Here is a 14307-nt window from a genome sequence, read left to right on the forward strand (position 1 = left end):
CAGCTGCTCATTATACTTTTACCTTAATTATCTGATACGGGGCCTTTGCTTTGTGGATGGCAAACCATCTAAACCTGGGGCGTAAGAGGGAGTTAATTTCCTTCTTGTCCTAAGCCACTGTAGTTTCTAAAAGTAGCTTTACAATTGTTTTGGGAGATAAGAAAGTATTATTATCCCAAATTTATGGAGTGGGAAGATGAATACAAGTCTTTGACTTCACTGAGGTAACACTGCGTGGGGAGCCAAGGAAGGAGCCAGGAACGCCTGTGTTTGCTCTTCCTTGCCCTCCTCCTGTGCTCAGCAGTCTCGGCTCCTGCTGTAAGCTGTTGCAGTTGAGCAGTTAAGCACTTCTAGGTCTTGGGTCTCATTTTTTTTCATGTTTCACATGGAAAAGAAGGGAGAAAAACAATGCTCAGAACTTACATTCTGACTTTTTTTTTTTTTCACCTCCTCTCTAAAGCATAAGGAAATCTGTCCAGTATTCACTTGCCCTCTTCCCAGATGCTTTTCTTCTTGTGTTTTTCTTTCTTATACTTTCTAACTTCAGAGGCAAATGTTGCAAAGAATCATTGCTCATTATATAGATCAGGACATCATCTATTTTTCACCCTGTATGAGATTGGGAATCCATAGAAAAGGCAGTATGTGGTATAATTAAAGATGATACCAAATGGGTCATGTGTTGTAGGGCATGGACAGATGTCATCACTTGTGGTCAAGCATTGACATTTGAACACTTAATGCCCAAGCATGGCAATGTAGAATGGTCTCAGCTAAATCTGTTATTTTATTTGAATTGGCTGCTAGAAGATAATGTATGATGTGGTGTAAAAGATTATCTTTGTGTGTGTGGTGTGTTTTACAGACAGCAGTGGGATGGGATTTGGATCTGTTGCGGCAGAGAATGAGGTTGGTTTTTTTTTCTGGCACCCAATTTACCAATTTTGTAGCAAGCACAACAGCTACTAATGCAAATCGTTGGCATGGATGTGGAAATGATACTCTCTTAATTCACGTGTTTCTACAGCTTGGTCCTGGAGTCCTCAGCTTGTTCATAGGAATAAGAAGAATCTTACCTCCTTGTTCCAAGCTAAAATGTTTTGGAATGCTTTATCACTGTGTTGCCCACCAAAGGGGTGCTGCCCCAGGGACAGGTGGTGGCTGCTGCCACCGTCCCTCTTCCCAAACTTCATAGATCTCTGGCAGCATCTGAGTTTTGATCTCTAGGGTCCTCCAATGCTGAGAGTATTGCTGGGATGGCTGTGAAAGTGAGGTGCCAGATTTAGCGTGTCCATCACTTCAGACTGTCTGCCCAGGTCAAGCTGTTACAAACAAGCCTGCAGTAGGGGAAGGTATTTGCATCTCATGACTACTAGGGAAGAGACTATTGTTCAGTGGTTTATAATTCTGCAAAAAGGAGCCCAATTCTGTGGCACAAGCAAATAATATTAGCAGAGCTTGTGTATCCCTTTGACAAAAATCAAAGACATGTGGCAAACAATAGAGGTGCTACAGCCTGAGAAGGCATTGTAGGAATCTTTTTGTCAGGGAGAGCGTTAGGTCACCAAAACGTAGGTGTTACTGCTGCTGCCGTTTGTAGGAACAGTAATGAGTAAATAGCATTTGAAGGACAAGCTGCTCAGTATTGAATCTCTCATCTTCCCTGCCTTTGCTGCCTGGTGGAATTTGCTTAACGGATATTCTGAGAGATTGAAGTACTGAACGCTCAGAGCAGCGTTTTCAGAGCAAAATATATTTTTTCTTCTTATAGAAAAGTTGATGAGCCCTAAAAGGATTTAAGAAAAAAAAGACTGCATGTCCCAAAACCAGTTTGTGTGAAAGGAATTAATGTGTATATTTCTTTAAAAATACTGTGTGGGGTTTTTCTTCTTGATAGCAGTGCCTTTCCAACTGATTTCTTACTGGCCAAAATGATTTAAAGAAAGTACACTTATACTCTATTTTTGTACTGTATTATTTTCTCTCATATATGGACATTCAAGGTTGTTTATCCCCAAGGTTAATTCATGTTCTGCTTTTCATGTGGTGTGACCATTTGCAAGTATTTGTTTTAGTTCAGAGCAGTTTAATACAGTGTATCCTCTCAAGGTTATTGTTTTGTTACTTAAAATTTTGTAACACTGACAGACTTTGCCTCTGTCCTTTCAAAAAAAAAAAAGTTAGATCCCTTTCCTATTAAGTTTCATTAAACTGCAGTGAAGAAAAATATCTTGCCTTTTAATTCAAAGATTGCAGAAATAAAAGGAAGGTATATCGCTAAATTGCGATATGTTAGGAAAGTGAAGCATCTGAAAACTTTGGTGTTTGTAAGGCACAGTTGTATAGTGTCACATACCATCATTTGCTTTGGTGTCTGGTGTGTCCATAGCAGTGGAGAGGCATCAGGGATGCTTTTTTTATATTAGGTGATTATTTCTAGGAATGCTAATTGAAGGAGCATGTACATATTTAATGTAAATGAAACTATATATCCTGCATGTTGGTATTGTATGAAGATTTATGTAGTAAGGCTTTTTTTGTCTCATGAATAAATAAAATACAATTATAACTTTCTCAGTTATTGGTCTTTTAATGTGTGTGGAGCAAAACTGACGGGAAGTCTGTTTAAAATCTTACTCATATCTGTCATTCACTTAGAAATGAATTTTAAAGCTATAGAAAAGTAAGAGCAAGGCTTTTAATTCTGGACTGCTCAGGTGATTTTTTAAAAAAAAAAAATCTTATTTTTCAGTTCCCAGTGCCAGTAGAGCTGAGTAGCTTTTTTGGTGGTTCTCTGTTCCAGTTATCTTGACCACTCCTCATGAAATCTGGTTTTTGCATCAACTCTCTGACAAGGCATTGCAGTTTTCAGCCCTTCATTTGCCACTAAGTCAGACTGTTGAGCCGATCCTAAGAAGCAGTTTTCTCAGTTTAAGTTCAATATAGAACTTATGTGTTCTTTTGTTTTTTTTTAAAGTGTTGTTGGTGTAGAATTTTTGTAACTGGACCATACAGGTTGGGGGAAAGTACAGCTGATCAGGAAACTAATGCAAATTATGGAAATGCTCACTGCATTGAGTAGCATCCAACTCAAGTTGTCTCCTCCCTGTTTCCATCTTCCCCCTTTAATGGGCTCTCACAGTTGTTCTCAGCCTGGTAACTTGGGGTTTTGTGAGGTCTCTTTATCTTCTAGGTCCTGTTTGATATAGTTACCTTTCAGGTGATGTGTGTGTGACAGGTTATACTCAGCTCTCAGTGTACTCTGGCACAGTGATGCGGGTCAGTAAGTATGTTAAATGCGCTTGTGTTAGCACACCCAAATTTAACTTTACTGGCTTAGAAAGGAAAATCTGGATAATGTGCTTAAATAATGGAAGGAATAGTAATGCTGTAACTCAGCCAAGGTTATTGCAGTAATCAAAAGCAAAGTTCTTTCAGTACTGCAACAGATTTTTATTTTTTTTAACCTGCATGGTATATGACATTTAGATAATTTCTGTGTTATTTTGCTGTAAGTGACTTGTGTTTGGTATTCCCATCACATCTTGAGAGATATATATCTTTTCTATGGTTGGAATTAGTGCATGTAAGAACATGGTATATGCTAGTTTTCCCGATATACTTGTGTTCAAGCAGCTTACCCAGTAAATTAGTGCTACTTAAGTCATTTAGTGGTTTGCCTATCAAAGTGACCAAAAAAAGTGACTTGAAATCTTGGTTAATCACAGAGGTATTTTACAGCGTAGTATAATCCTGGATGGACTTTAGATAAGATATTTAGAAATACCTTTCACTGTGTTTTATCTTTGCAAAGATGAACGATGATGATGTGGGGGGGCGTAAAGATAAGAGGTAAGTGGGCTTCACACAGTAGAAATCTATCTAACCGTTAAAATGAAAACAAAAAATTGAAAGAAACTCAAGGTTATTGTTATGTTATTTAAAATACTGTAACACATCTGCCAGACTTTGTGTCTGTCATTCAACTAATACATATAATGAAACTATCAAGATCCTTAAAACCCTAGCACCCAGCACACTCTCTGCGGGTCTGAATGTTGTAAGGATTTTAGTAAAGTACTTTTGCAGTTAAATAGTAATCAAAATGTTTCAAATAGAATTACTTTTGCTTTTAAACTGTCTTGTGTGTCCTGTGCATGTACATAATGCATATACATTTCAGGCTTTCTGCGGATGTAATGAATTAATATTTTAAGATGCCTGTTGGTCACATCTTAGTTTTCTTCTTCAGTTTTCTTCCTGTAACTCTTAAATGAATTATCCACAGTAGTTACACTTTTCCTTAACTATTTAATATCTGTCTGCTCTGTGATACGAAGTCTTGACATATGTCCTTGTTTTCACTTACTGTATTATTTGCATATATCAGTTTTGCTTACCGAATGCCAGATCAAACTGTGTGGAAATATTTTGCCCTAAATTCTGGGACATCAGTTTCTCTCATGCACTTGAATGTCTGGAGGTTTTTGCTACTGCTTTCATGTGTTTGTGTCTGTTTTCCTTTGATCAAGAGGAAGCTGATTGTTCTTGTGGTAGGAAGGTGCTGCAGACAAATGTCTACTTTGCTAAGATTGATAAGTAACTTCTGTGATCTCAGCATAAACTTCAGTTATGTAGCAGGTAGGCTCCTCTTTGCTTTTCAGCCACTTTCCAGTGAGAATGTCCAAAGCAGTGATGACCAGAGGAAGTACTCCTCATGTTGTGCAGGGTTCACACAGTTGCAGTGTGGTAGCTGTTTGCTTAGAAGTCATTTTGCTTTAAACTGTTTGTTTCTCAGTGTGCAAAGTTTGTTCTTTCACTGTGGTTTCAAGTTATTTTTCTTGGCATAAAGGTGCCAGTAGCAAACTTCTCTTATTAATGTTTCACTTCTGTTAAATAAATTCCCTTACAATATGGAAAATGCAACTTTTTGTTGTGTTACGCATATGTGCCTTTATCAATTGGATTAATTTGAAAAATATAGTGTTAAGATTAATTTCTTCTAGCGATTTAACAGAAGAGATTGTTTCCTGTGCATCACATAATATTTAGATGATTTTTTTTTTTCTGTCTTTTTTTCCATTACAAGAGTAAATACACGTTTGATGCAGTCTTGGGCATTCAAATTCTTTTTCTGGTGTGTGAAAAATCTGGAAACTGTCCTTTTTCTGTACTTTGAGTACAGAAATAGATTAAATTGTCCAAGCTTTTGAAGTAAACCCCTTCACTAATAATTACATCTGTTGTTTTGTGAAGTCATTCCTATGTGCTTCTATTTGCCTTCCAAGAGGACCAGTCCACTTAACATGTATTAACTTGGTTTGATATAATGGACATTTTAGTCTGGGTTGGTCCTTCATGCCAGAGCTGGCTGCCTTTTGGCCCCACATGCACATGAATGCATCTACTTGCACAAAAAGAGAAATGGATTTTACGCTCTGTAACCTTAATGCCATCATAGATCCAACATTAAACAACCACTTTGGAAGAGAGTGTATGAAGCTTCATAAATCTACTTTCCTTTGTTGAATAATTTCTCTTAGATGTTCCTTTTTCCTAGTAGTGGTTTTAATAACTAAAATGAGGCTCTAGAATTTATCACCTCTACCTGAGGTTTTGATAGGATGGAAAAGGATGTGTTGGTTAAAAATACACAATACCGTGTAACAGTTTGAGGATGCCACTGTAACAGCATCTCAAAAAATCTTCATGAAAATAGTAGTAACACTAGTATATTTGATTGTTTTGTCTATTTTAATGCCAGGTGCTGGAGGATGTACTGTGGTTTTGTTTTAATTAGGTAAGATCTGGAAGTATGCCTTGCTTGGTTCAATCCATATGAATTATCAAATTACTTGTCTCATGCCAAGCAGAAGCTAGCAGAGCTCTTCTTTATTTCAGCAAAACGTTTATTCAAATATTTCTAGTTTGCAATTAATTTTGGTTATAGGTGTGGTGCAATACTGAAATTCTTAACGTGGCTTTGATCAAAAAAAGAAAGATACAGATTTTTCTGAAGGCGGTGCGGCATGCCTGGGTTTGTTAACTACAGCTAGAGTGCTGAAGGGGTCTTCCCCTGCCCAGCCAGAGAGAGCACTGCTGCTTTTTCGCTTAAGCAGTAAATCAAGTGATAGTTTGAAGAATACTCCAGTCTGAATAAACAAGCCTTGATTATTTAGTTGGAATAAACTACCAATGTACAATTACATTGTAAATAAAATAAATTGTAAATAAGCCTCACTTTGAAAAAACTTCAGTCATATGAAACAAAAAACACTTTTTCATGCTCCTAAGTTGGCTACATGGCAAAGCATAAAAGAAGGGCCTTTCCTTTTGTCCCAGAAGGGAAAATAGGACCATATTGCAGTGTTTATCTGAACATCATTACTGTGATATTACATATTTTAAGTAAAGGGGTTTAATTTCCCTTCTCTCGGGAGGATGGTATCCACTAATGGGAATCATTTTCCTTCTGCCGTCACTGGTGCCTCGCCTGCTCTCGCCAGTCGTTTTCATTCCCTCATTTGGCCAGTCATTTCATTCCCACACGCATGTGGCGTGCGTGTGTGTGTGTGTGTACCAGCTCACTCTGCGTCAGGGGAAGAGACCTCAGGGAGAAGACTGGAAAGGTGCTGTTGGGGGTCTTCAAATGTTGATAAAAAGTAAGCCAATTATGGCTTCCAAAATAAACTATGGATGAGCTGGTTCTCCTTTCCCTGTCCTAAAGGGAAGAGGGAGTAGGGCTTTATTATCCTTAGTTTCTTAACTTTTAGTACTGTGCTTTAGCCACAGGGCATCTTTTCCCCATATGCTTAATGGTCTATTAATAGGTGCAAGTATTTCCATTATGTTTCCTGGGTTTAGTAGCGCTAAGTGCTGTGGTTATAAGTAAACATGGCAATTTTCAACAGTCATAGGAAGTGGTTTAATGGTGCAATGAAATAAACGGGTGACCTTCCTTTGGCATAAATGTTTTTTTTGATGAGGTTCTGGATGAGGATGCTGGATTGCAGGGTTATAGTCCAGGGCTGTTTGAGGCCGGGTTATGGTGCTGAATGAAAATGTTTGAGTGATGCATAGGGGAGAGATGGTTTAGAGAAAGTATTCTGCAGGAAGGTTGGATTTTTGTGGCATTATCAAGTTATGGAACTGAAGGAAAAGCTGAAATAACTGCACAGATTGAGGCATTTACAGATAAGGGGAAAAGTTTGGTTTTCATAATACCTTTTATAATCTAAAGCAATTTTGCATTTCCCTCTTTTGCAGTATGTTTTCCCTGGTTTGGGTTGGCTGTGGTTTTTTTCCCCCTCTGAGGTTTTGTAATCTCTGTTCTTACACCATAGTCACTGCCTGTATCCAGTCTTCCTTTAAGTCTCATACTGCCAAATGGTGCCTTAAAAAGAATAGGTAGCCTGTCTTTGAATCTTAATTTATTTAATCTGAGCTGAAGTTGCCCAAATGATGTGTGAATGGAACTGAAAGTCATGTTACACAGTACAAGCACATCCACTTTCAAATCCAGTTTTTGTCATGACTGATCCGTAATGCTGAACACAAACTGAAGACTGTGAAAGAAGTCTTTGTGCAACCAAGGTTCCTTGTGATGAATGCTTCCTAAAGCATAGTGACAAGCTTACAGACCTTGTAGCAACTCAAAAGGTGTTTAAAATAGCACAGTAATGTTCCTGGAAGACCAGTAAATCCTCCATTGATGTGAAACCCCTGCAATGCATAGATCTTCTGTTGCCTACTTGCTGATAACGGTGTACCTATGCTATTGATAAACTGACATCCTACTAGGTTAACTCTTGAATTTTTGTAAGTTGTTTTTTTTATTTTTCTCTCTAATGGTATTCTCCTCCTTCCCCATTCTCATCCACTCACCCCCACCTACAAGGTCACAAGGATGACAACCTTAGTCACAGCAACAGTACCTCCTTCACTGCTCTGTCTTACCTGGTGGCTAGAAGGCAGCATTGAGGGTAGGGTGTAAGATACCTCAGCAAGCATACAGTATGCTTCCTAGTGTCCCACAAATTAGAGTTCCAGGAGGTAGAGGTGTATCCAGAAGACTTGGAGATACATACACATTCTCATGCTCTAGTCTGCTCCTCTGTCTGGCTTTGTAATTGCACTCAATGCAGTAATTCATTCTTGCCCTTTGTGCTCCAGCAGAGCTCACCCTGCTCCATCCAGTCTCAGGAGTGGAGGGAGAGAAAAGCATGAGGCCAAGGAGGAGGCTGGGCCTATCAAATGGGCTCTGTCAGGAATCAACCTCTCACCAGCCCACCTGACTCCTGCAGTGGGAGCCCAGAGGGCTAAAGTAGCTCTTAATTTTTCCTTTTGGCAGCTGCAGAGGAGGCAAGGAGACTGGGAAGAGGAAAAAGGCAGAAAGGAAAAGCAAATATATTCCATGCTGTTTAACCTCTGCTTCAGGCATTACTGTTCAGAAATGGAGAATCACCATATCAAAGAGCTCTTTGAAAATCAAAGGTAACAAAAAAACCCCCCAAATAGGCTGAGGAATGTTTTCCTAGTCTTCACAGCAGCTGTTGGTTAACCAACATTGCAATGTGATACTCTTCCTTAAGTTATAGACTCAAAGAAGTAAGAGGGAGGAGAAGTCCTCAAGATGGTTTTCTTAATGGCTGTTTTGCACTGAAATGAATCCAGGTAGCTCCTGGTAATGCAAACATCCTGAGAAACTCTGGTCAAAACTCCTGTGGTGTAAGGTAGTTCTTGGAAGATGCAATTTTTGTATTCTGACCTTCATGGCTGAGAACTGCTGGACCTGGTTCTGAGAAGCAGCTTTGCAGGCTGATTGTATTCTACAGTCCTTCATAAAATTGGACAGCTGGAAACTTCCAAGAAAGAAAACAGTTAAAGGAATAAGGAAAAACTGTTCAGCAGCCAAAAGCTAGCTTTAGTTCCAACTAGATTTGAATGCATTCAAACTCCCCCCTCTTTCTGCTGCCACTTATGTAAACTAGTCCATTTTTTTATGCATTGCCAGAATAAACCAAATTTTTTGTTCTTAAGTGTCATTCAGTAAAAAGGTGGTTTCAGTACTGTCTGGCAGATGCTAAGTACTCTTTGTAGGGAACAGTGAAATAATTATATATATATCTATTCGTAGGTGGAGTTAGATTGACAACCATTGAATATACAGTTTGGGGCTTTGGGGTGTTGAATTTGGTGTAGTTTACATAAACTTGTAAGGTCTTGATGGTGTCAGGTTTGTTGAGCGAAAACCTCCTTTATCAGCTAAGCAGTGCTTTGACAAGGTGATGTGGGATTTGACTCCTGGTTCTGGATTTTCCCAAGCACACTATGCTGATGTAATCTACCCCTGAGTCGTCAGGTACAAGAATCTCTCCACTTTCTGCTGGTATCTGACTTTCTTCTTTTGGTTCAGAAATGTTCAGTGCATCAATAAAAAGGTACTAAAAGCAAAGACAAAAATACTTCTCTCTTATAGCTAGATAGTCCTCTTGCGTATGGACAGAAGCAATACCAAAATGTTTGCTTGCTTGTTTGGGAGAACTCCATTCTCAAATACCATTTGTGTTCTCATGTAACAAGTTTGGATGCTGAATTTTCTACTGATTTGGTTTTTGGTTGTGGTTTGGGTGGTTTTTTTTGTTTGGTTTTTTTTTTGGTAGCATTAATCTTTATCAGTGAGGTAGTTGGCTGTTCATGATGATATACCTGTAATGTTCTTTGTTGCATTGCCTGCTACCCCAGATGAATCCATTCCTCTTGCTGCTGTCAATTCAGGCATAGAAGGTGGTCATCCTTCTTGTGTGTGTGTAGTAGACCTGTTCTTCCTTCTTCCAAGCTTTCATCTTGCATGCATAGGAGGGGATGCAACTTTTGCTGCAATTCTGACTCCTCCTCTTCCCTTCCAAAATATTTATTGGCTTCTGTTACCTAAGCCAACTCAACCTACTCTCCCTCTCTGCTTTTCACTTCTTGTGGGTAGGCAGGTTTTTCAAGCTCTGACTCTATTGATTTGGACCTATGTGTGAAAAAACTCTGGAAGAGTGCAGGATTCCTCTGCAAGTGCTGACTGGGTGCGCGGTGATACGGAGTTCTGCATTCAGCAGAACTACCTTCTGTTGCCACTATCAAACAAAAGCCTTTTCTTGTACAGGTGTGTCCTGAACTTTGCTGTGACCACAGTTATTCTGTGTCTAATCAATCCTGGCAAGGAGTTCCATAGTCAGCTGCCTTTGCTAAATCTGATGAACATATCTTTCCAGTGAGGCAAGGTTTGTGGACAGATAACCTCTTTTTCTTAGACCAACCAATTATAGTCCAAAAAAGCAAGCTTTGTTGCCCATTGATTTGGAGAGGGAGAAATTGCATCCTGGTTCATGGTGCATGGAGGTGGAGAGGAGAAAAGAAGTGAATGCAGGAGCCTTGAGGCTCCTTTGGCAGCAGCGAGTTCCTGCTCTTACAGAGACATGGGATGTTGTGACCCAGCCTTTTATATTGGGAGGGGAGTACAGCAGCTGTGGCCTTTACTTTTGCTATAGGTGTGCTGCCGCATGGCAGACGCTGCTCAGGGTGGTTCTGTTCAGCTCGGTACGGATTCTAAGACAAGCACTAATCAAGAGAGAGGGAATAAAAGTTCAGATGTCTAATTTACTCTGAAAAGTATTCCAGTACAGTTCCTGGATTTGCAGGGTGAATGTTGTTTTTGCATTTCAAGAGGTATTGACTAGATGAAGTTAAGACAAATCTCTCTGGATGTTTGTAGAACAAAGTGTGGAATAAGCAATTGCTGCTCTTCTAGTATTACAATTGATGGGGTTTGAGGTTTTTGTTTTTGTGTCCAAAACTACCACAGTTCTTGTTCACTTTCCCCTAATGTAGGAACCCCGATTAGTAGGTTTATTAACTAAAGTTGCAATGGTGGAATTCCAGATTAGCAAAGGAAAGTAAAACTGGTGTAAAAAAAGAAATGAAAAAAATTTTAAAAGTTGACATATCTTTCTTGTCATTATGTTTTGATCCGGAATGCATATGACCCTGATTTTTAAAAGTAACTAAGCAAAGAGAGAATCACTGACATGTAGCATCGTTGTATGCAGTTTTCAGATTTCCGGTTGTAAATGCTGCAGCTAGTGTATTTTTAAATGCATTCACAGTAATTGCTAAATATTTATCAATTTCTAAATGCAGTAAGTACATTTAAGTAGGCAAGGCTCTTGTTCTATATACTACAGTTAGTTTGTTAGCTAGGTTTTTCACCTGTTTGCACTGTATAGTGAATGAAGAGATAAATGATGCTACTGGCTAGCTTCCATGAAAAACATAATACAGTCTCCACTTTCCTTGCTTTGAGGGCTTCCTTTGTCAAGGAAAAAAGTAGATGCAAGCTTGCTGGAAAAAGTAAAAATGTCAGCCATAACGCTGTTAGCAAGCGTTGGATTTTTTTGTTCTGAATGTGGTGGGATTTATGGCACCAGGCTGTGGGCACATCTGGAGCTAAACTGCAGCAGGTAAGCATGTTGCTGTGGCTCTTTTTGCATGGGCTCTGCACATGGGGACTCTGCTGGTGTAGGCTCCTACCATTTATTTAATAGAAAGGAATTTCACAGTGTCAGGTGTATTGTGTCACTAAAGCGGTAGCAGCTCTGCTGTTTTTCTGTAAGATTTTTATGGAGGACTTTTGGGTTAGGAGAGAGTAGAAGAGATCCTGCTGCCACCTACAGCGTCACCAAATACCAGATCTATTCCTAGCACGTACGTGTTGTCCTTTAGTGTTTCAGGATTTAAGTTACTAAGATAGTTAGGGATATGCAGTAGTACACCTTTTCTCTTACTCAGCTGACCTGTGCCTCTCATTGAGAGCCACAACTGGAACCCACTGAGAGAGCCTTACATGCCCAAGGGCAAATGTTTTCAGCACATTTGAAGGGAAGGAAATATAGGAGGCCATGTACAATTGCTTAGTTTCATATTGAAGAGCTTACAAAATCATTATATAACTATTCTTGCTATTTAGCCTTGGTTTATTCCTCTTAATGAAAAGTTCAGGGCAGTGTAAATAAAGGGGGTGAAAATTAAGGGCCTGTTTTGAGTGTTGGGTAAAATATCCTTAAAAGTTTTTTGCCTTTGAAAATAGTACATATTTTCATTTCCTACACAGATTGCCTGCTAACTATAGAGAAGTAGCAACACTTTGCTTGTAGCATGAGGGAATGTGCTTTTTAAGAACGGTTAGCGGAACAGCAAATTGCAGGCCGAAGGAGTGAGGGTTTTTGTGTGCAGCACAGACACGTGTAGGAGATGGAAGGTTAATCTGAGCAGATACGGTAAGTTATTGAGAAAGGTGGACATTTCCCTTAGTGCTTTCATGGCACATCTGAGCTTCCCCATGTCTTGTGGATGGGCCTTATGTTGGGGAGGCAGCATGGGGTTAACCTCAACTTGTTGCAGTTGTGGAAGGCTTTCAGTTCCAAAAAGCTTCTCCATATTTGAAACATTTCATGCAACATATTAGTGTTCTTTTTATGCCTGGATTAACACTACTCTACCAGAAGCCTTAAATGATGACCAACGTGAACCACTGTTGAGGTAGTGTGCACAGCATTGACAGCTTTGATGTCAGTAGTAAGGAAGGAATCCACTTGCTCTTCATTTTTCTGTAGGAGCTTTTAAGTTCTTCTGAAAACAGACAAACAAAATCTCTGCTTCAGATATGCATGGGCAAGTTCTGGCAAATTGTTCAGTGATTTTTCTGTGCAGCTGCCTGTTCTCTGAAGAACAGTGTCACTGAGGGGAAAAATGGTAGGAAGCTCACACTGATGTTTTGTTCTGGGGGAACTACAGAAACAGGAATGCTTATTTACATGTAGCATGTTCTTTTGTGTAGCTGATGCTACCAAGACATGACTGTAGTTATTTGTATGTTACCAATAATGAGCAATTGGTATTGTTTTCACTAAGCCTTCTCGTGATGCATCTTTTTGTTTTTTTCTCCCAGCTTGAGTACTCCGCTGTAAAAAATAATTATTAGTTGAAGTCACTAACTTGTGACATTTGCTCTGATGTTTCCCTTTCTACTTAGCTTACTTAATGAGGTTTGAGTTTTGCAAGGAAGATAAATTTGCTAATCAGTGACTGTGACTTGATCTCCTAGAGGATATAGAGCTTTTCAAATTGCTTGAATTTAAAAAAAAAAGGAGGGAGGAGAATGGGAAGTAAACATTGGAAAGCAGGTGGGTGTGTTGTTTTTAGAGATGTTGACTTAAAAGCGAGAAGAGGCTCATCATTTTCGTGTCAAAGCTCTGAAAAATTGAGGAACAAACAAGCAGTGAATCTCTTAACATTTTGTAGTGCGTTATCTAGCATGTTTCTTGCAACAGGATTAAGGACATATGTGTGTGTATAATTACTTTTTTAAGATACTGTGATACCATGGGTGAAGCATGGAACTGCAACCTGAACTTCTCAAATTTTAATCTCACCTCTGCCATTTTGGCATCTGTCCTCCCTCATTTCCTCAACTGTTGCAAAAACAGCTTTTACTGTTGGTATTAACAATTTTATAATGCTTTTAAAAGGCTGGTGCATGGTATTGACAGGTATATGTTGTTCATTTGGAGAGATTAATACAATTTTTTCTTGCCTCAGAAGTTTGTCTCCTCTGCGGTCAGGAGGATTGAATGTCTATTATGAATAGCTATAGTTTGCATGGGAAAAATCTTGAGGATATCTTTGAGCAATCTTGATTTACTTATGCCAAGTGTAAAACGAAGGCCAAAGAGAAGATAGTGAGAAGAGGGCATTCCTGTTCCCTGTTTCCCTGATTTTAACATCAGTGAGGGACAAAAGATCTGGTGTAAAATCCTCTCTCAGCTACATTTTTTGCAAGTTCTTTTGTTTTTAATAGATCTTGCCTCCTACTGTTTAATTTAGGATGAAGACAGTGTGCAGGTGTCTACATAGAGAAAATCATCCTAGAAGCACCTGGGCATGGACATACTTAACTCTGATGAACAGTGCAGAATGTGGAATTTCTCTCCTCTGACAAAATTGCTTTTTTTTCCCCGCCAGCTGCTTCTGCCATTCCTAATGAGTTACTCATCAAAAGGGGTCATTATTAATATTTCTTTCACAAAAAGGGATTTTGCGTTCCAGACACTTGACTAAAATTGAGCAAAACCACGCTTAATAAAGAATGACATTAATTAAAGAATAAACAGGGTCCATATATATTCCTATTCTGTGAAGAAATGTCATTATCTTAGAAAGCAGCTCATCGATTTTCCTCATAGTCGTGTTACGTATTTATTT

General features: G+C 39.0%; 1 protein-coding gene across 1 annotated transcript in view; it reads left to right on the forward strand.

Annotated features, from left to right (window-relative positions):
* Positions 1–14307, forward strand: part of MAP7D2 (MAP7 domain containing 2) — a gene marked incomplete at its 3' end in the record, with an annotated part of 83728 nt that overhangs the window by 1168 nt on the left and 68253 nt on the right. The window lies entirely within an intron of this gene.

This window comes from Phaethon aethereus, assembly GCF_964289735.1.
Source record: "Phaethon aethereus genome assembly, chromosome: 1".
Classification (NCBI taxonomy): domain Eukaryota; kingdom Metazoa; phylum Chordata; class Aves; order Phaethontiformes; family Phaethontidae; genus Phaethon; species Phaethon aethereus.